The 23261-nt window shown below is 35.3% G+C and overlaps 1 protein-coding gene across 3 annotated transcripts in view; it reads left to right on the top strand.

The window, feature by feature from the left end:
- CNTN5 (contactin 5) overlaps positions 1-23261 on the top strand; it is a 656184-nt gene that overhangs the window by 251450 nt on the left and 381473 nt on the right. Inside the window, exon 3 of one of the 3 annotated variants that reach the window (XM_064505106.1) lies at positions 5886-5989. The exons of the other annotated variants lie outside the window; for them this stretch is intronic. The gene's annotated coding sequence lies outside the window, so the exon portion shown is untranslated. The remainder of the gene's footprint in view (positions 1-5885; positions 5990-23261) is intronic. 3 annotated transcript variants of the gene reach the window in all.

Genomic DNA, 23261 nt, shown 5'->3' with positions numbered 1-23261 from the left:
GTTCAATTACTATTGAGAATTTTCACGTTCATTTTAGCAAAAAAGACTAAATTTAATTTCTGGTCAAATGATATTATAAACTTCAGTTTGGTCTCAGATTATTTTATTTGGATCAACAAAACTGGAGGACTGTCCCAGGGAAGCTTTCATTAGTGACCTGAATCTCCATTTCGCAGTACGCCTTAGTTCTTACACCTATGCACACTGCAAAGCGTGGCTTGAGAGTTTTATTCTTGAGTATCATATCTGATAATTTCAAAGAGACCTGAGGAAGTTATACACCCAGGTTATGTTTAAAGGTACCTGAATCATGGGGATAGGCCACTTCATAGCAGCTATTCACTCTTTAAATCTTACCTCCTCCAGCCAGAGCTGTCACACGCTGCAGACATGCTACCTGCAATAGGGAATCCTGGCTCTTCAGCAGTTTCCTTTAGTTGGTTTGCTAGGATCTCTCAGAATGTTTTGTTTCTAACCTCAGTCTTTCGATGTAAATAAGAAGCCATTTTAAGTGCGTATTGTCAGAGAAAATATTTGGACTTTAGAGTTTGTACTTGAAACCTGGAAATCAATTGCTATTCATAAATCTTGGAACACTGATGTTTCCAAATAATTTTTACTGCTAGCTCTGTGCAAGAATTCAACAGTGATTTTGAAGCAATGAGGTTTGTGTCCAAAAGAAGGGTGAAAATCTCTTATCTGGGGTATGTGTCATCAGTGATTTTATCTTAAGCAGCTTTTTGCCTATCTACACTTTTTTCTTTATTTCAGTCATTGCAGCACTTTGAGCCAACCTACTACTGCAAAATAATATTTCCATGATTTATACTTAAACTGAGGACTACTTTTACATCTTTGTAAGAGACTGTATTGTCTTTTGCTCTCTACTATCCTGTCTTGCTCTTTCTAGCTAAGTCTGAATGGTAGCAAATGAGGAAGTATATCAGTTGGCCTCCTTGTCTCTGCCTTATTCTAAAGGCAGAAGTGAGCTTTCTACGTTATTCTGTTCATTGCAAATTGAAAAAAAAAAAAATTCCTGACAGACTTCTGAGCCAGCCAATTGCTTTAGCAGAGTAAATCTCAGGAATACATAACATAGTAAACCCATTTAATTGGGATTCCTACTAGCCTTATCTTATATTTACATAATGAGAAGTTTTTTATAAAGAATTAATTCCAGTAATAAGATTTATTTATCTAATGTCTTGCTCCTAACATGATTGCAGAATTGTTCACAGTAACCTTTAATATGTTCAGTCTTTTATAACAATATTCTTTATTTTTGTTAAAATCTATTCTGAAGCCTTAGACCTCTGAAGCAAGTAGTTGGAAATTTGAGTTATACATTATGAAATCTGCATATCAAGTAGAGGAGCTACTCAAAGGCTGAGCTGAGTCAGATATAACCCAAAGGAAGAGTTAGTTTTTTCTGTGCATAAAGTGCAACAGTCATATTTCTTCCAGTGCCCTGGGTGAAATAGGACCTCCATCTGTTTAAAAACCACAAACTACTATAACTTGAAGTGAAAAGCAAATAACGTGTAGTACTGACTAGTAAAGTCTGATGGCTCTGCAATGCACTTTACACACAGGAGAAAAACTCATGGACTATTTATGCTTTAGTCTTTGTGAATGGTCATCAGTCCCATTCAGCTTTGAGTATCAGGGACAACTTTGACTAAATCATGTAGACTTTCACATTCCCAGTATTATCTAAGTTCAGCAAAGAGAACACTCAAGGGTATTGGTGGCAAGCAGAGGGAGCCCTTATAAATTCAGAACTCATCCCTGGGAAACTAAGGAAAAAAAATGACCATAGTTGTCAATAATATAGTGACTGATTGTGGGCTGCTGATGAGATGTGGCCAAGAAAGAGACCAGTATGATCTCATGTATTAAGCAAAATATCTGTGGTAGCAATGAAGAAATATTAATGCTGTACTGTCTCATACTGATAAAACTTCATGTGGAATGCTCTATGTGAGTGGGTGCTTGTGATCAGCAAAGGAATAAGTAGAAAAAAAATACTGGTAGAATGAAGATTGGATGGCTTAACACTCATTGCACTTTAAAAGGGCTTGTCCTATTCACTCTAGCAACATGAAAGCTGTAATAAGACACAAATGCTCTCTCTGAATATCCTGCGGTATGAAGAAGAGAGCACTTTTCCAGAGTATGAAATACTCACCAGTGCATCAATTAAATGAATAATAATAATAATAATCACGCCCTGTAAACTAAGACCAGAAATTGAATGGTCCTTAACCATTAAGGAATTGCAAGTGTTTCCAGTAGGAATAGTGTGAGCAAAAGATTTTATTTGAGAATCAGGTCTGTCAAGTGCAGTAAAGTGATATTATGGTGTATTGGTGAACTTGACTGGAATTCCTTTTTAGTCTTGTGCATTATGCTTTCTAAACAGAAGGTGTAATTAATTCAATGACAATGGAAATTAATTTGAAATGGTCTTCTTAAGAAATATTTAAAGCTCAACTAGGTAATAAAGCCATTCTAACAAGAATAAAAATCTATCTGCTGAAGGCTTTAAATAATCCAACAGAGCCAAAATAAAATCAGAGAGCACAAATACTGTACACCTAACCTTATGACTTCTGAACTGCATTATCTAGAATTATATGTATATGTTTTAAAATATAAAATGTTTGTTTTTGATCTTAAATATCAAAAATAAAAATGTATCTTCAATATTGTAGTTATCTTTTGGGATTAAGCTTAAAGAGAAAAGAAGATTATTATATAAACAAATTGCTCCCTTATGCACAGAAATGTTGGAATTGATTCTGCTCTGAAACCTTTTCTGTCATGCCTCTAAACATGGGTTTCAAGAGACTTAGAATAACAGATTTAATTTAACATTATGATAAAGATCATCTCTCAAAAATGCAGCCAGTTTGTATCCTTGCAACTGACCACATCAACTCTGCATATAATCCTGCCCTTTTGTGCTTTTCTGTGGAAGAATATAGAGAAAAGTGGAAGCCCAAGAACAATCATCTGAGTATTCTGATGAGAGATTTTTTTCATAGGAAATTGTTACTTTTGTATTAACTCTTTACCTAGAGTTTGATAAGGATTCTGATTTTGGTCAGCACAAAAAGGAGACAATTCAGATTGCTAACCAAGTAGTCTATTAGGATGCCCACTAGTATGTGATATGCCCTAAATCAAGTTCTTGGTCTAAGATGGGTCAAAACAAGGCCTTCAATTTCTGTTTCTTTATCCCACCAAGCAATGTAACAGTGGAGTTGTTTGTTATAAGCTGGTGGACTGTCTTTATTTTTTTCAAGCTTTTTATATCCTGAAGTGAAAAATAGAATTTCTGCAATTTATAACCTATCTGCTATTTTCTTGAAGGGAAAAAGACCCCTCACATCAGAATACTTCTACTGGTATACGAACTCTAACAAACCGTATTGGTTTTGGGTAAACTTCTGATCTTTTTCAGTTCTGCTAATGTCATTGAGAAATGAGACCTCAAGGACTGAAGACAGGATTTTGGCTGTGATGCTCAGTCAAAAAGACAAAATTTCCAGACAACAAAGACAGTTTTTTCAGATATAAATATTCGCCTGCCATCTTCTCCCCTCCCTTTATGCCTACTCAAAAATTTTTTGTGTTCTAGTACATTTCCAACAGTTGTTTCATTTTAATTATTTTAGGTTAACCAAACAATAATTTTATTTGACTTTTGAAACCATAAACATCTAAACACAACGTATAAAGTTAATTTAACAATCTCATGGTATTCCAAAGCTAAAGAAATAAATAGTTTGTACTAGAACAAAAGGTATGCATTCATTAGATGCAATGGAGAATAGCCATCATAAATGCAGAATAATTTGCTAATATTCTAAAATAGTGTATTATTTTAAATATACTGAACTTCTTTATATTTGATTACATCTGTTTTGAATCTCTGTTTTTTCTTGGTTTCATCTCCCTATGTAGTGTATGATCCTCTTTAGTACTTTATGTATATTTCTAAAGATTGTTTATTCCAGAAGTCTTTTGCTTTACTTATTAATAATATGCTCTTGATCTTTGCTTACAAGAGCAGTTTCAAGGTAATACCGTATAATAATGATGTTCTGGTATTATCCATAACTATTCTGATTGGAATGGCTTTGACGAAATGCATTATTCTTGTCTCTTATCAAAGCAGAAGTATTCAGCAAAGACTTACTGTTTTCAAGAAGAAGATGTATAAGGCTTTTGATTATCTGATAATCTCAAATGAAAAACCAGGACAGGTGCTAAAAGTTAAGGACAAAATCTGGCTATTGCCTTTGATTACAGTAAAGACAGGTTTTCATCTAAATCTTGGCTTCTGTTCTGAGATTTCTTTGGCAGAACTGTGCAGTCTGCATATTTCTCTGCAGAGATCATAAAATAAGAAATGAATTACATTTTCGTAAATAAAAAATTATAAATTATAATGAATTTGTAATATGACCAAATTAATAAAGCAGAAACAAGTGCTTATGGAACATACCAGAACTGTTTTTATTTTGTAACCTCAGCATTATGTTAATATTGAGAAAATTAAATGACGAATAGTTAAACTGATGAATGATATAAAAGGTTATCAGTGTTAAATTATTGAAAATATTCTGCATATAGACATATGCAGGGATCTGGTTTTTATATTTCAGGACTGATGCCAGAATAGACAGTTTCTGCATGTACATGATGTTTCCATAGGAAATATCTGTTGGAAAAGTAATGGATTATAAATTCCCAGCCTCCGAACAGACTTTTGTTTTGCTTTTCAGATGTACTAAAACATTGGACTGTATCTTGGTCATCCAGAAAGCGCTGTACATTCTTTGCTATCTTTGCTAAGGAGATTTAAAAAGTATTTTCTTTGCTCCTCCTTATCAGTACTGGCCACCCCTTTAACACAGGATACTTTGGGCTTTGATAGACATCCTCTAGTGAATCTTGCTAGGCTGATGCGACACATCTATCTCCAGCTCTCCTGCCTTTTCCCCAGCAATGTTTACTGCCCATGTGGAGGAGGTGATGAAAAGAGAACATGTGCCAGCACTTGCAGTTCATCTTCTAATGCATTAATTTAAACCACTGATGAAAAGATGGGTTTTATGTGGTTTTGCCAGACCAGAACATGCAGCTCAGATTTTACAAACTGAAAGTTTCTTGCAAAGAATATCTTGTGGGATATTCCCACAGGGACAGGACCTTTCTGCAAGAAGATATTTGTCAGAGCTCTTTTTTTGCCCTACGTGCCTTCCTATACGCTTGCATGGGTTCTGCTTCTCAGCTAAACTTGACGGGCTGTGACAGCACTTTTACAATTGAAATAGAACTTCATATTCAAAAAGTAATATCAGGCCTGATCCTCCCCTCTTAAGTCATTTTCCCTTCCTAAGCTATTTCAAGCTTTAGTCTATTTAGTTATGAGCTTTTCAATTTCAGTAGCGCCAAAAATGACATAATAATGAAAAAGCCATTGCATGAAATCATGAGAAATTACAAAATTTTTGCCCCCACTTCTAAGTATGTGGAATCGGCACACTTACTTTATTGGATTGCACAGTTCATTTGAACTGATGATGCATGTCATTGAGAGACCTCGCACTTTCCACGAGGCTCGCCGAAAATGCTAGCTCAGCAGCTTGCCCTGCTTTGCTTAGAATATGCCTTTCATATTCTGGCTATAAGGCAAAAGTATTCTGAACAGTGGGTGCCATTTATATTTATTTTAAACAAAGTATTTCATTACAGTTGCTGGTCTTCTGCAGATTTTTATAGCATGATGGAGGTCTGGTGAAACCACCTTCACGTTGATCAGAGTGCTGAGATTGGAAAGTGCTGACATTTCTAAATGTGTCCTATCACTGCAGGAGACTTCACTATCAGAGAAACCCTTCTGTCGGCAGAATTAGTAGCTTCCACTTTCTTCTGTCTTCAGTGTAAGGGTACAAGGGGATTCAAAAGTGTCTTTTCAGTGAGTATTGATTTTTAAGTTTGTTTTTTTTTCATAGCAAGAAATGTATAACAATATTAGCAAATTCTTTGCGACTCTACTGACTTTTTTGCTAAACTGTGCATGTCAGAAGGATAAAGCAGGTAACAAATAATCAAATAAAACTTTTTTTTTTAACAATACCATTAGATGCATCATATTGAACATGGTTAAATACTAACAAAAGCATTTATTATAAACCCCCAAAATAGGAATAAGGTTTGGGTGGATTTGAATTGTCATCAGGCTAATTTTAATAGTCTTGAACTATGTCATCTGTGAAATATTATTCTCATAATGTGTCAGTTTATACTTTCAAGTGTATGTTGTGTAATTTTCTAACAGCTGAAGGTGGAAAACTTGCCATGCCTCTTATTTAATATTTTTCCTTTTCTCCAAATGAAAGAAGATGTACATATATACATATGAAAGAAGGTGTATACATATACATATATATAAATAATGTAAATATTTTATATTATATAGTATAATATATAGTATGTATGCCATATATACTATGTATTATATACTATATGTACTATACTTAAAATATAAATACATGTACATGTTTTTAATAGTGACAGTTCATACCCGGTGTTCGATACATCAGAAAGAACTCTCACACACGTCTTCCATGTATTTAATTGTAGTCTTGGCCAACGACTTCTTGAATATATGTTTATTACAGAGAAACACGGCTCAAATTGTAAGAAGAACATAAAATAAATTTTGTCAGATCTTATAAATCCAGAGAGAGATGCCAAGTATTTTAAGTTATTTGAAAGAATTTGAGAACAGACCTTATTTCCATATAATACTTGTTTATGATTTATGGACTACTCTTGTATGGAAAAATTCATTATATTAAAAATAACTACTGCAATGTGAGAGAGTGCTTGCTGTTGTTTTCAACTAAGATTAATGTTCAAGAGTCAAGAGGCTTGAACTACATTCTTAGTTCCCATAGACAACTGATCTCTTGGCACTGGTTTTCTTCTCAGGAAGTTTATGCAGTGTAGCTGCACAGATTACACAGGGGAAAAATTCAGCCTTCAATTCTGTTTGAATACTCTTGTGTATGCTTGTGAAAGATATATTTTTTAAATGAAATGATTTCTCAACTGGATTTAAAAAAAAATGCTTTAAAGCTTCAAAATTCTTGTTGGTCTACCAATAGCATAAGTTTTGTGCTGGCAAAATTGCTACATGGAAATGAAATCCAAATTAGGCAAATGCATGTCATAAAATATTATCACCATCAGTTATGGTTAGTAAATCATGGCCATGGGCAGCACAAAGGACTTCCTGAGTTGACAGTTCATTAGCAATGACAGGAGTCAGAAAGCTAGAAGCTCTAATAAATGAGATACCTGATGTTCTAGACAATGAGTCTTAGTACACCAAGGGGGATAAAGAGAAATCAAAATTTGCTGAAATTAATTCATATCTATCATTCTTGTAAAAGTTACTATTACAAAAGAATCATTTGGCACAAAGGTAGTGCTTTGAAAACAGAGGATTCTTGTCCTGCTTTTTTTTAGAAGAATTGCTGTCTATTTTCATATTATTACCAGTTAAGAGCCATAAATATGGAACATAGTGCAAGAACTCAGACTAATAAGATAATTACATTCTGGGCTAGAAAGTGAAGCATAAGATGCAACACAACTGCGGGTAGACAGCCTTCCACAGCAGGCAGAATGGACAAGTCTTCTAGGCCCCATGGCAACCTAGCTGTTATCAAGTTTTCAGTATCAACTGTTATTTAAGAAGGTTGAGGAAAATTCTGAAGAAAGATAATGAGTATATATCTATCTGTCAGGCATTCGTCCCAAGTATGGGCAACAATATGCGATGGGGTACAAACATTTGCATTTGCTTGTTAAAATTTCAAGCAGCAGATTGGTATTCTGGATCAGCAGTGGATATTTTTTCAGTGTTGAGACATGATACACGGAATGACAAAGTAATTTGTTTTCTGTGATAAACTAAAAAAAAAAGTAACCTCAAGCTTGAAAAGGAAAAGGGAATTTAATTTAATTGCAGTAATACCTAGTCCTTTCCAGAAAGGAAAAAAAATAAAATAAAATAAAAGGCTTCAAGTACTTTTTGAGACATTTGCTATACATTGAGCAGATGGTTTTTTGAGCTTGCCATAATAGCATTCAGGTCTGTTTCCTTAATTGTTCATCTAGAGACTGGTGTTCTGTGAGTAATTGAAGTTATTCCTTTAAAACAGGCATTATCTTGCAGTTTTAATCACTGAATTTCATCTGCTTTTATCACTTCAAAATTAGATTACTGAAATAGGTTCTGTGTAGAACTGTGTCTTAAATCAATATGCAAACAGCATCTGACATAGATATAGGTATAGATAAGCGTTCTAGCCTACTGGTAACACCAGATGCCATTTCTCCACTTGGTGTTGGTTTTCTGTGATCTTTTTGTGGAAGTTAAGACGAACACTGTAAAGTCCACTATTGTTTGAGATGGGCCTTTTTGGTACATTGCACCATACCTTATCACATTTTTATAGAGACTCTAAAGTAGTAATCTAGTTAGTATAAATCAGAGTCAAATTTTAAAGGTGCACCTGGATGGAACAGTGAAATTCAGGACAATTTCTGAATTTTTTTTAGATAACTAATTCCTTCTGATTTGAATTTGAATATCTCTTGTTGAGATCTTGTTTTTAACTGAGAATAGCCAATCTTGCATTCAGTGCATGCTGAAAGCTTTGTATTGGTTAACAGATTTATACAACTGGAAGAATCAGGTAAAGAATATCACTGGACTTTGCAGTATTAGTAAGAATTTTCCTTTGATATCATCTGAAGCCTCTATCATCCTTTACAAGAAAAGGACTATCCCCTACTGGGTATCTTCCTCAGATTGGCCCCGTGGTATGTCTTAGCATTAGCATAAATTTTCTTTTTTATTAATGCTTGTTCTAGTTACTTTATAGTTGCAGCCAGGGCAAATATTTGATTTTTGGAGGAGTTTAATGAGAGATTTTCTTCAAAGGTGTATATGCATACCATATTAATGTTTTTAGTAACATTCAAGCCTCTTTGCCCAAGCAATTTTATTTCTCAAAGTTTAACAGGTGTCTGATTTCAGTAATATTTCCCCAAAACAAAGAGATACTTTCAATCAACTACCTTATCTTTGGAGCCTTGCAGTGATGGAGAGTCCCTCTATTTATTTGGAGAAGCCAGAGGAAGTACATGAAACTCCAAGGGTAGAGACCTAGCAGTCCTGTGTTCTGCTCACCACTGCTTGAGAACGGTGCATCCACTACTTGCCAGACCAGTGTGAAGGGAATTTAATGCTAAAGTAAAAACTTGTTTATTCTAATAAGGCACCTAATCTGGAAACTAGTTACTAGTACTGAGAAAATATACAAGACACTGAAATAATTCAGGAACTATTCTTTGTTTTAACATTGCTAGCAGAGTGTTTATTACCACCATTAGAAACAGTCATGATTCCTTAAACAAGCCCTGTCTCCTGGGACATCTCTTCCCCACATTGCCAGTCACTCAGATTCCCATTGACTGCTAATGCTCACCAGGGGGGGTTCCTGAAATTCTCAGCCTTCATAATTAATCAAGTCAAATTATCATCTTAGAAGAACTTGCTAATGAAATACCGTCACTGACAATATTGGCTTTGGATTTGCAAAGGTACAATAAATTGAACTTTCTAGCAAAGCATCCACAAATAGGTTTGGTAACTTGCTGGTGACTAAACAAATTCAAATGGGTGCCTATATATGTGGAAATAGATTTATTTTCCAAAAGTAAGCATTTCAGTGGTAATAAGGACTACAGAATATAAAGTAGGACCATTTCGAGATTGAACTGAAAATTGCTGAAGGAAATTGGTGTATAGGGTTGATGCGTCTGGATATCAGTTGACCATAGATATAACTTAATAGAGCTGAAGAAGCCCACTACAGCACACGATAGGAGAGATTAGGGTGATAGATGGCACCCTGTGGCAAGAGTTAGGGGAAAAGAGGAGGAAATGGGAAGTAGGAAACATTGGAGGGTTGAAGAAAGGGGTAGAATGAAGGGGAACTGGAAGTAACAGAGAAGGCTGGAGAAGAACAAACAGAGGTTGGGAGAAACAAAATACTGGTGCATGGGAGGGACTGCTGTAAAGCAACGTGAAAAATTTGGTTATTTGTCTGGGTAACATCACTGTGTAGCTGTCGTCCTCTGAGAACAAAGAGACATGTTAGTGACTATAAAATCCCATAGAAGGATTCAGAACCCTTTCAGTAAATTAAACTTGACTTTTTCTTCTGCTGATTTCTTGGTGATGGCCAGTTTCCTGTCTCAACAAGAGGGGAATATATTGATTAAATTCAAGGAAGTTAGAACAAAAGGGAAAACTAAGATCAGTGGGACACAGCTCAAATCTTTGGAGAATGACTGAGCCTTGCATGGAGGCTGAGGGTGGAGGAGACAGGAGAAATGAGATTTGGGGAGAAAAATAAAAGCAGTGAATGAGGCTGGGTACCAAAAAAGTAGTGCCCCATTAACATAAAAATACTTTTGCATTTTTAAGAAAAGGAATTAGTCAAACTTTTTACCACTTATAAAATTCTGTTCGGTTGGATAACATGAAATCTTTTCTGGCTCCAAACCATCTAATGGGATTCATAGTACAGACTAGAAGTGATTGCATTTCCCCACCAAAAAAAAAAAAAAGAAAAAAAGAAAAAAAATCCTTCATATCAGAAATACTTATCCAAAGCACAAAAACTTTGCCAGTTGAGATAAATTTGAGTACAAACTGTCATGATTTCTTTTGTAAAAAAAAATACAGAACACAACCTTACTGGATTCTCATAAAAAGTAGCTACCTATAGTTTTGTTTCCAAAAGGAAAGTTCTAAAAAAAAATAAATTTGATTTAAATAACTCTTTAGAAATATCGTACTCTTAAGGAAGGATTATTGGAACTGTTTGCATTTTAATGGTAGTACAATATGAAATGCATGTTTTACCATACACAAAAATGCATATAATGTAACTGTTTTCTGCAAGGAATTGTTAGAAAAAAGAACCCAGTTCCTAGCTCTGCTTTTTTAAAAAAGTGTAAAGATACAAAATAAAAATTACAGAAATGGTTTGATTGCTACCAGTAAATCTGTAAAACAAGTTTATCCTTAGAATGGTTTAATTTTGCTAAATAATCTGGGAGGAGAATGGAAGAAAGAAAACAATGAGCTGTAGTGCAAGAACAGACTGCCTGCTGAGGTGCCTACAGCAGACTTACAGGGTTTAAAACATCAATTTAGGTACTTATTCAAGAGCAGGTCAGAAAGCTTGTTTAAATGAAAATACAACACTTATTGGACTTCATTGCTCTTTTAGTATTTACTTTTATGTTTCTATGGAAAAATCTCACTGAGTAGCTAAGAATTGATTAATATAATTAAATAAATATTATAAGGCCCGGTCTTTATGTATGCACCAAACTTGCTTAAGCTCATGACCGGAATCCAGTTCAAAACAGCCTTTGAGACAATAGTTACTTCTACTAAAAACATGGATTGTTTGTTTGCTTTTAAGATCCATTTCTCCTCCCATCCCCTCAGCAACCATCTTTCATTCTATCCTCGAACTGGCTATTATTTTGATGGCATCTTGGTGTGCTCCCCTGCTGCTGCCTAAATATCCAGCAGAACTGGAGCTTCTCCTGTTTTGGCAATGAGGAGGCTTCATTCCCTGTTTCTGCTCCGTAGATTACTTGAGCAATTTTGTATTAAACACTCATTGAATTAAACTCAGAAATAATCAACTGAGCGGGAACTGGAACGTAGGTTTGCCTTTTCCCAGCTGAATTCGTGACCCAGTGCCAGAAGAGATCAGTTTCTTTTGTTTTCTTTCTATCTAATCTGCAAATTTTCTTTTCTGAAATTGGCTTCTGTGTGAGGAATGGGGATCACGTGCACTATTTGTGTTCTGGTATTTTAGGGCACTCCTGGGAACTGGGAAACACGGCACTGCATTTTCTAAATTTGAACAGAGAAATGAAAGTCATTCATTCCCTGTGCTGGTGTGTTAACAGCCAGTCTATTCTGTAAAACATGGACATTTTGGCACATTGATGTTCATAAACAGAGTGGTTTTGTAGGTGAGGTTTTGAAGAATTTCTACTTAAGATTCTTCCATCAAGTGATGTTCAGCACCTTAAACTTGCATGGATGGAGGCATAATCTTGACTCACGTGGTTAAACATCAGAACAAAATGAGAGTTCAGAGATATCTATGTGATATGTCTTCAGAGATATCTCTCGCTATTTCCTTTTGGTTAGTTCTCGGTGACTCTGTGCTTTGAAGTGTCCTGGGACTGTGTCTTCTGCCAGACACTGATGCCCATGAAACCCTGCCGCGCAGGACACCGCTGCCTCAGTTGGATGTCTGCAGCAGGCATGTTGAGTGGCAACTGCTCTTGGCTAAACAATAGCGGATACAGATAGTCAACAGAATAATTCCATCTCTTAAATATGTTTATAAAATCGTTGTAATGGAAAAACAGCATACCTCCTTCAAACTGGACTGAAATATTTCTTTGCTGCTTGGATGCTTTTTAGATATGCTTAAGGCCAACCACTCTGCCTTCCTAAAAGAATGACTTGATTCAAGGCTCTTAAAGATTATGTTGAAACCCATTTTACTCATATCTACCCTAAATTGATTTGCCTCAGATACTCATGAATATAAACATAAGGAGATAAATGGAGTGAGTGTCTTCTACCTAAATGCAGAAAGTTGTAATTTTGAAATGTTTTTAAAAAGCAACAGAGACAGATGATATTCTGAAATCTCATTTTCTTAATATTTAGTTTGCATATTATACTCTATCAACAATAATAATAAATAGTCAGATTATTAACTCAAGACTTCTATCTAAATCTTTAAAATATTTGTTATTTAATATTTTCCTCTTTAGTTGTCCTTTACCTATCCCATTTATTTTCTTTACTTTTGCCTCATTTCTTTGAAGAGGTTGATATTGCCCTGGAGTAGAATGATAATCAGGCTGTATCACTTTGTTGTCCTCTGAAGTAGGGATACATGGAAATCATAAATAATGCAGTAATTTCAGCATTAGGGTAGGAAACAGTAGAATTCCAGCAACGACATGGTGAAAGTCATGAGTTTGGCAATATTGTGGAGGATTCAGTAGGCAGACTTCCCAAGAAAGGTATATATAGAAGAAAAATGAACTGCATTCAGAATTCTTGCCTTGGAAGAAAATAAATATGGGTTAAGAAGCCTACCAGTAAGGATGGAAAGAACAAATATACGCAATTCTTTTTTCTTTAAAAGAAGGTACTCTATCATGTCTCAGTTCAGAGAACTTTTTTTTTTTTCCCCTGAAAAACACTGCCGTACTTTCTAAAGAAAAGGAAGTCATTGCATTAATGCTATATTTAGGGATGGATTTAGGCACAACCAGTGGGAGAACTCATAGTTAATTGACAGATCCAATATAATTGAATTGGATGATAACTTCAAAAAACAAGATATATAAAGCTCACAATGAGCTGGCCTCAAAAATAGTTTTCCGTCTAAGAGCAGAGTAGGACATGTCATTACTTTGCTGATAGCTATGCCATTTCAACGCCTCCTGCTGGGAAATTAAGTTTGCAAATGGATGTGGGACTGAGGCTGACCATATTGTTAAATCTGCTTTCGTAACTCATAGAGAAGACTCCTGTAACATTTGATATAGCTGTGTAGCTTTTGAGCCTTTGAGGTGTAAACAACCACAGAAGTAGAGAAAGCTCTGAAGAAAAAGTAACAGAGGTAGTAAAAGAAATTCTGAGAATGTTCATGAAGGTTTTTCCTACATAAGATGGGTAGAATTTGACAAAAAAAAAAAAGTACTTTTTAAAGCATGATTTCCAAACTGGCTGCATAAGCAACCTGGGACATGTGTGCCTCCATGTGTGCGCACAATGCTGACTAGTGCATGCCCATGCAAAAAAGTTATTAGATGTCATGGAGGATTCTCTGAATAGCTTACAACAATGCAGACATTTAATTACTTCTAGGTGCAATAGCCACACTTTAAATATTTGTACAAACAGCCAAGAGAAGTCAGGCCCGAATTCTGCAGGAAAATCAGGTCCTGGTAATGTAGTGCTAGAGTCCCTGAAATTTTTCCAGTAATCACAGGTAATAGGCAGACCAAGCAGACTGTAGGACAAATTCACTGTGCATCTCATGGTCTTTTGGATGGATTTATTGTAGTGAAGGAAATACTCATCCCTCTCTTGAGGGTAACTTTGGCTCATTGTAGCTTTAAGCACATAAGTTCAAGGAGGGATCAGATCACTTTAGAGTGACAGCTAGCATGTTTATTTTCTCCTGCACTTAGCCACTGCACCGTAGCAATTTTTAAGCTTCACATATGCATTGTTATTTTAAAGTACTGACTTCCAGGTACAGAGGCAGAGCTATTTCAGTTGCAAAGTGCATTTGCAAACTAAAGCTAGCTATTGAAAGTGAGCTAAAACTCATTATCACATTTGGGAGACATTAGCCTGAAAACATGTGCTGACTTATTTCTAGGTGCCTATTTTAAACACAGACCTGAGATGTGGTGGAGCTGGGTGTTTGGGTGCTTGTTTGTTTGTTGGTAAAATTAATATTAACCTGAAAAGTCATGCCAAAAAAACCCTGCTGATTCATATTTATTAAGTAATCCTTTCTTTTCTCTTACGTTATTTTTATAGGTCAGGAGATGAGAAACTCAATTTTCTTTTGTTGTAGACATTGTAGCTATTATTCCTACATATTAAATCAAGTGGTTTATGTGGTAGTAAAATTTTGCCCATATTTTAAAGTCAAAATATATGAGGTTGTCTTTGATACCAGGTGTTTCTGCAGCATAGAACACATATAGCTTTACAATTTCTAAGCATAAAGTACAACTAGAAAAGATCAGCCAATACTACAAGAGTGTGTGGACATTAGCTCTTAAAAGCACTTACTCCAGAGGTCAGTAGAGGTGACTAACTAATTTCTTTTATGTCTGAATATCCTCATACTTCTTTTGGAACTTTTCTTTTATTGTTGCTTTTTGATTCCGTTTGTTTCACCTGTGACATTACTTTATATGCATCTTAAAAATGTTCCTTAGTCATCTAGAGTGATGCTTAAAAATTGGTATTGTCTGTTGTTGCTTGGAAAAGACCAGAACTATCTTAATTGTTCACAACCAGTTTTTGGACCACTTCCTTTGTTCTTAAACCCTCCTTAATCTTCTGCTGCTGGTTACTCTTGGAGACAGGAAACTGAGTTACCTTTAAATGATCCAAAAGTCCATGTCCATGAGATTCTGCCTTCATTCTGCCATTGTTATTTATCCATATTTGAATTTATTTATATATATATATTTAATTAAATCATTCTTAATTCATATGAAAAGCACTGTTAGAATCTTAGTGATGAAGCAACTGCTTCACTTTTTGCTTTTTCCCCATAAGATCCATCCTTATTTTCATAAACAGTTCATTTATTAGTATTCCAAAAGCTTATGTCAAATCTGAGTACCCATCACTTTGAAAACTGTGCCTGGCCCACATGGCTACCATTTAAAGGACTGCAGTGCATTGTTTGACCTCTATTTTAAGCAGAAATCCACCAGGTTCATATCAGCTAAAATCAAAGACATTCAGTCCCAATCCATAATGAAAGATTTTTTGTAGTCTTATGATTGCGAGTGCACCATGTACCTGGATGCACACCTGCTAGAGTGGTTCATGTGAGCAAGAGATCAGGAGATCCCCTCTCTGCCACACCCTTTGGTAAATCCTTGCTTAGTTAAACATGTGCAGGCAAGTCACAAGATACAAGCTATGAATTATTTGAAGATTGCTCTCTTCTAATTAAGAAAATTAAGTATTAATTCACTTTCCTATTCACTTTTTTTCATAAGTCAAGGAGCAGGACAATATGGCCCATGGTTCTGTGTACTCTGTATTTGAGTTTTACAGAAAGATCTGGTTTCCATAACACTGCGTACAGTACACTGGACGTATTGGGAAAGCTTAATTTACAGTGGAAAAATGTTGAGGGCTTGGTAAATAAAATATAAACATAAATAAGATGGGCAGTACTGTAGCTCTTATTTGTTTTATTGATTTTGTTTTGATATTGATTTTGTTGTATGCTTCCTCCTCTTCTTATGGTCCCATCTCCACAAATAAACTTTTTTGTGACACTTAGACATTTATATTGATGGTACAATATGATATGCAATAAAAAAAGTCTTTAAGGAAAGTGGGAAGCTTTAACATCTGGATATGGGGCTGTTGTGTGGTTTTGCATATCTGAGGAGAGACTTCAGGATTGTTTCTTGTTATATGGCATTATCTGTTGGATAGACCAGAAGAGAAAATTATTAACAGTTTTCACATTTACATTTCTGTGTTTAGGATCTGCAGGCAGAGTCCAAGGGAATAAAATAACAATTTCTAGAACTATTGTTCCAAGCTGTGATGTGTTTCATAAAGATATTGTGGAGTTTGGAGTTCCTATTTCTCCCACAGCTGTGGTGAGACAAAAGTTTTTGAAAAGAAAAGTTTAAATTCTGGAGGAGTAGAAGGTAGACAATAAAACTGGAGAGTTGTGAGGTCATTTGGGGATTTTCTACATAACGGTATAAACTCCCAAGAGCAAGCCACACTGTTTTACATGAGTTGCTATACTACCAGTAAAACTAAAGCACCTAGTATGATATTAACTTGGAGGTGCCATCTGTAATCCCACTATGGGTGCGCTTAGATGAACACAAACTCATGAATCATTGCCTAGAGGCCCTAACTTCGTGTCACTCTTCTCCAGGCATGTGGAAACACAGAAATTCAACCCATAGGCCACAGCTACTTTGGATTTGACCAGAAAACCCCCAACGCATAGACTAAATTCCTGTTCATCATTGGCTGCCTGTGTAGTTACATTTCATGTGGATGTACCAGTAGCAATGCTGGGCCTTTTGAGAGTGTGGACTACTGCGTGCCAAGTCTTAAATCAAACCACAGTTCTTTAGTTCTGGCACAAATCTCAAGAATAGTTCTTTACACAGTGGATATTTTATTTTAGCATGGTAATAATCTCTTAGGTGTGTTAGGTTTAATAACAATCACATTTTCAACTATGTTGAGAGAAAGTAATTTTACTGTAAAGTGTGTCTTTTTTACTGAGTACCATAAGCTTATTTTCTTTCATTCTAATAATATTTGTATTTGTCTTTACCTTAAAGCAAGATGACATTTTTCCCATCCTTGCAGGATTTAATATCTGAGAGGCACCTTAGATTATGTTCTAAAAGAAAACCTGTATTAGTGAAAGATGTCAATTTGCTGCGCGTCAGTAGCCCTGGACATATACATCTTATTCTGCAATAAAAGCAAGGTGCTTTTTCAATGTCTAGCGATAACTATATTTTCAAAAATTTATAACAATGTTCTCATATCTAATCCTATAAAATACATCTTTTCTGAGGTATTCATAGTTTAACAGATAGATAGAAATTACTCTCCTTAAGCATTGCCTCATTTGTAATACTGAACAACGCCTTGTTTTATTCCTGTCTGAAGCACGCCTAGACACTTTGAAGGTTTTATTCATATATACATCACAATCCTGTTGTGTTCCATGGAACAAACTTTCTCTTAATATGTGCTTCAGCTCTGAAAGTATTATAATGATCAAGCCAAATTTCTTAAGTTATCTGTTTTGTGATTCTTAGTTGTATCATTCTTTCTCAAAAAATAGTTAAAAAAGAAGCAATTTATTGTGACTGCAAGAAAACATACACAATGGCTTAGTTTGATCTGTTTAAGTTAAATGGATGAAGAGAAGGTCTCTTAGGAATTTTCAAGGTTTTTTCTTTTTCTTTTGTTAGTTCTGTTTTTTTAAAACTCCAACTTCTCAGGTATTATGCAGAAGCTTTTTGTGAAATTTAATCGTCAAGTTATCATCATCTGACATGATCCTTTAGAACATGCTACTTCAATTCCTGCAACCCATCACAGCCATCAGCTGGACAAGAGCTGTATCTGACAATTTGTCTGTCTTTGCATCAAACTCAAAACCTACAGGGTAGTCTGTGAATTGAAGAGTAACAAATTTAAAACTTTTTAAAAACTAATTTATTCACACAATGCTTTGATCATGTTTTGGGACATATTACCAAATCAACCAATCAAACAGTTGGAAAGAAAACTATATGCTAAAGCAATTATATATTAATCATACACAAGCCATGTGTCTGTGTCTCACAATATTTAACAGATGATTAACCTGAAATAGTTGTTCATTATTGTTAGTTAGATACCTAAGCAGGCTATGAACTACATAATGGCATGGTCTGTTTCTTAGAAGCATGGTCTATCTTTCCTGAGAAACTTGTTTGCTAAATCAGAATCTTACAGTGACATTGTAAAATAATACATATAAATGTATATGTATATATAACCTTCTTTAAGGAGAATGTACTCCATATTTCCTAAAGTTGCCATTTGTGTTTAAGGAAAATTTTATTGTCTGAAGCAATGTTCTGCCCTGTGAAACTACAAGGCAATACTCTGGTATTTTTTGGATGTGCATCTTTACACACACCTTACAGTACTGTGTGATTATTATTTTTTTTTTTCGATTATCAGGCAAGGCAATTAAGTTTAAGCATTCAGAAAACCAGCTGACAGGTAGGCAGGCAGCTCTTTTTCCACAGGTGCTTGATACCAGAATCTGTCAAGTTTAATGACATCTTTGTCATTCAATCAATAATCAATCAATAATCAATAATTCCTATTCAAATACAAAGCAAGAATACAAAACCTAAACTAATTCATATAAGATGTAATATGCTGTGTTTTATTTCATTCAGACAGTTATTAAGTAGATACAGTCTAATGCTTCTCTCAGGTAACTGAAAGTTTTAATTTTGATTTTCCTATAGGAGCTTATTATCAAAACTGCTGTGGGTGATGGTTCTTTATTAGCAATTAAGTGTTTTGGTGAGGTTAACTATCAACTAATCTTTTATGAAAGGAAATCACTTCAAATTTCAGGAACATGCTTTGGAAACAAGCATAGAGGAGCTGTATAAAGACCTTGTTTAAAGATTTCCCTAATATAATTCTTTAGTTTACAAAAAGTTCTACCATATCCCAGTGGAATTCTTTTGTTCATGGATAGCTAAAATAAATGTTGGGTTCTTTCCAGAAATAATTTTTGATTAGTAGGCAAATTTTCAAAAGATTGTTAACTTCTTGGGAGAAGTAAATATATGTAAAGTCACACTCAGAACAGCAGTGATATGCATAGATCAGTACACATAAATTTAGCACTGTCAACTTTCATTTCATCTTGTAGGACAAAAACTGAAGCCTACAGGACACAGGTATGAAAAAGTACCAGACCTCTCATCTTTAGAGGAGAGAGCAACAACAACATAGTAAACTCTTCTGAGATTCAATTAATTATTCTGTGTTCTTGGAAATGTTTCAAAGGTTTGCTCTTTAGCTCTGTTATAACAAGAACATGATATAAATGACACCTCATTTTTCATGGCAGTTAACTCCATGAGGTCAAGTAACTAAGTAAGTAGTAGAATTTCTTTCCCTTTTCGAGTTTCTGTTGCACCAGCTTGCATACGACTGAAGGTGCAACTGAAGATTAAGTATTCTTAGCTCTAAGTATTGCTAACTGCATGAAACATTTAGTCGCAGTAGTGTATACTTTGAACTGCTTACACTTTTGCTTAACTGGAAGAAGAAATTGCTTCAAAATAAACCAACATCATTCATATCTTGAATGCTAGGATCTAACACTGTGAAATCACTTAGAGAAACACTAGGTTTCAGAAGAAGCTGGTAGTTTAGTCCTCAAGAGAGAAGATGTGTACTGAAGTTGTAGTGAGCTGTCAAAAATAGTACTGGTCTTGCTCCATGATGGATAAAAAAATATTTGAAAAAGGAAAGATTTTTTGTAATGACTTATGCAATCGTCCATACAAAATTCAAAGATTTGGAGCTCTGTAAGTGATAGAAAATCCAGGTTCTCGTGAGTATATAAAATAGAGAATCAAACCTTTCATAGGTTTCTGATGTGGAAGTCTATCATTTAAAATTACTCATCTGGCAGCTGTTACACTTATGACCTTATAGCAGTCTTTGAAAAGGATAATCTAACGTTTCTGTTTGCTATTTTGCATCTAACAGGCAGTGACCAAGCTGCATGATTGGCAGAGCAATCCCAAATGTTGTCCACTCATCCCTGTGAGGTGTTGATGCTGTCTGATTTCTTAAGGGCACTGGGAAAATTCCCGTCCAGCATGGATACAGAAATTGAGCAGTATAGACAACTAGTAACTGAAAATGGTTCAGTAGAAATACTTATTAACTAAGACTTTTTCCATGTATAAGATAATGTGCAAGATTTGGGGATTAGGTATCAATAGAAATCAGACCTTTCCTTGCCTATGTGCTTCAAAAGGGATTCACAGCCTCCAGAAACACAAATGAAAGCAAACATTTGTTTAGCTGTTGTTTGACCAACTTTTACCCCAGTACCCCTCCTTAACCCCCTCCCAGAATTGTAAACTGCAAGATAGATTTTGTGCTTTGTGTCTATCACAAGTAAAAAGCTATTCTCTGTAAGCAATTAAAAAATATTTGGATCAACGCCAGTCAGAAGGAATATTGTTCTCCATCCTCTCCATCTAGAAGAAAGGCAATCATCTCATTTGTGTTCCCACGTTGTAAGGCTGATTGTCACCCGCCTATGTGCAACTCAGGAAAACCTCTTGAATACAGCAGTGCCAGTTTAATTTAGGCACTGTTCTTATCAATGCATTTGCAGATGCTGTAGGCAATAAGCCATGTGTGAGTCACTTCAGAAACTTTCCAAATGGCTTTCCATGTCTCAGTGATGGGAGTGAGAGAATTCCTCATGGCACCTCCAAAGTCCTTTGCTGAGACAACTATAGCTTATTTTTAAAGCAAAGTTACAACATTACTGCTAGGAAAACTCAAAGAAGTTCTAGAGGACTCGAAGTAATTTGCTTCCTACCACAGTTTGACGGGTGAATAATAAAGATCAGAGCTGATGATGCGTGACTCAAGTCTGGGAAGGCTTCAGGGAAAGGCAATGAACAGAAACAGATACCTTTATGCATTGCTATTTGGCTTATGTTGCATAGGTGCCTGAGAAGAGTAGGATGAGGAACTCCCCACTGTTTCGTGTTCACTAGAATTTCTTCTAGTTAGCTATTTCCATGCCTTTTTGATGCAACAGCTTTCAGTTTTATCCAATAACAGTTCCTTGGAAAGGGACAATGTCTCTGCATAACCTGAAACGAGTTTTCACCTCAGTTCTTCTCACTTTGGCTCACCTTCAGTCTTTTCTGAGCTACTGCAGAAGGGCAGCTAAGAATTGATACCTGTGTAAATTGTGGAGGAAACTGCAAACTGCAGGAAGGTGTCTGTCATGTATATTTTTGGCTTCTGTCTGATCTAAGCAATTCTGTTGGGAACACTGGTACTGGACGGCAAATTACATGTAAAGAGTGTAATTTGATGCAGTTTGAGGAAGCTCATACAGTGCTGGGCCTCATTAGAGAAGTGGATCAATTGTTTCCATGAAGGTCTTGCACTCTGGCTAGGAGGGGAGTATTTTGAACTGCACTGAAACACCTGTGCACTTATCAGATATATGCAGAAAATGGAAAGGCAGAAAAAAATATTACAGCAAAAATGACTAGTCTGACTGAAGAGGAAAGGTTCAAAAGAGATAATTGTTTGAACTGTGATTAATGATCATAGCTATCTAAAGGCATGTTTACAGCTTATCTAGATGCTCTCACACAAGCCCTAAAATACTAGCACAGCAGAAAGTGCATCAGCAGCACGGTACAGTTCAGACTGGATGGCTGCTTTGACCACCTACCCAAGACCAAACCTTGCTACAAAATTCTTGGTGTAGCGTTATGCTACTACTGGTGTTTGAATTTGCTGGTCTATATCTGGATCACGGTGCAAACACAGCATTATTAGGAGGTTATACAACCATCTGTGAGAGAAATAATTTTGGATTTGAAAGATCAAGACAAATGTAATTATTTATTTGAATATAATTATTTTTTCTTTAACTCAATCTGACTTTTTTCCTATCTCTTTTATGAACTATCAGTAACTTTTGCACTGAAAGAGAAGTTCTTAATTCGGAAATACCATTTCTTTAAGCTTTAAAAGTTACATTAGACAAGAGACCTGAAAATCAGACTCAATGGCATCTAGGTCTTTTCTATTCCTGACTTGCCACTTTCTTCTTCTTTTTATTTTTAATCCTGTTGTCTGAAATTTCTGTATATATAGTAACATCAAGAACAATATCTTCTTCATGAATTCTTCATTATTTAGAATCTCCTATTCTTTGTGAAGCCTGGAGTGGAAAATACATAGACTTGGAAAATTATTAATTTCTGTTTTTCATCCCCTTAAAGTGCCAGGTATGGTTCTAAAAAATGGCCAATTACTTTACTCTCTTTTAAAGTAAATGTATCTTTTCATTCTTCCAAATAGTTAAAGACTGGAGAGGACCTGATAACTATATGACTTGACATATCTTGCTTTCAAGATCAGTCATCTATAGTTCTAGAAAAGACATGGATAATTAAAGAAGAACCAGCTAAGATTTTAGTCAGTGTTGCTAGCCACAGATTAAACTGAGAATTTGGTAGGTCATAGTGGAACTCGGAGACCATCGTTAGGACAAAATAAATAACAAAATTGACTTTCTTTTATTTGCACCCTATCTAGTTGGTCATAAGAGTAAACTAACAACTAAGCTGTCTCTTCAGTCTAAATTCTGTACTCTAAAAGCAATACCAGACTTTCAATGATGTCTTTCAATGCTTGTCCCCATTTATGCCTCTCAGAGCCAAACCACGTTATAGTTTAATTTGAATAACAGCCCAAAAAACCACTGTGTGCAGCTGACCCGTAGGAGAGTTTCCAAAGGAAAAAATGGAATCCTTTCACTGGAAACCTTTTTTTTTTTTTTTTTTTTTAATTATTAGTTTGTAAATAAGTTCAAAAGGTTAACTATACTTTTTTGTTCAACTCCAAATGATCTTTTTAGTTGACAATCAATCAAAAAGAAAGTTCTGCACTGTCAGGTTCTACCTTGGCAGTCCATATTCTTAACAGTTGGTGCTGA

The sequence above is a fragment of the Dromaius novaehollandiae genome, chromosome 1, assembly GCF_036370855.1.
Source record: "Dromaius novaehollandiae isolate bDroNov1 chromosome 1, bDroNov1.hap1, whole genome shotgun sequence".
NCBI lineage: Eukaryota > Metazoa > Chordata > Aves > Casuariiformes > Dromaiidae > Dromaius > Dromaius novaehollandiae.
Note: the sequence above shows the minus strand (reverse complement) of the source record. Positions and strands in the feature narration are given on the sequence as shown.